Below are 544 nucleotides of genomic sequence, written 5' to 3' on the forward strand. Positions count from 1 at the left end.
ACCGCTCTTAGTCTGACCCATTACCCAGGACCTGTTTGCCTTGGGAAACCCTACCAGGGGCATATAGCCCCCGACAACATAGCTCCTAGGATCACTTGAGTACTCAAACCCCTCCACTACAATAAGGTGGCGGTTCAAGGAGGGGTGCATGCATATGTTGGTCCTCTAATTATTCCTGATAATTATGTTGCCCTCTGGTCTTTTAGTTCCATCATCAGGTCATGATAATGAGCCAAAGTAACACATGGGTTGCATTTCAATTTAGCAGGAATACTCCATTTTGCATAATGTCATCTGGGACACATACAATCTCCTCCTGTGATAATCTTATTACTCACAGATGAGTACACCACAAAATTAAACTAATATAAACAATCAACCAAAATCTGAAATCAACAAAGGTTTTAAAATCTAATAGTAATATCTTCATCATATGGGCTAATTTAGTGTTCTATTTTGGGTCTATGACTTTGCATAAAAAATTAGGAGCTATTGAATGGATTCCCCCTGAGCTTATGGTCTCAAGAACATGTACCCTTTCATT

Source organism: Monopterus albus, unplaced genomic scaffold (genome assembly GCF_001952655.1).
Source record: "Monopterus albus unplaced genomic scaffold, M_albus_1.0 scaffold40.1, whole genome shotgun sequence".
Lineage (NCBI taxonomy): Eukaryota > Metazoa > Chordata > Actinopteri > Synbranchiformes > Synbranchidae > Monopterus > Monopterus albus.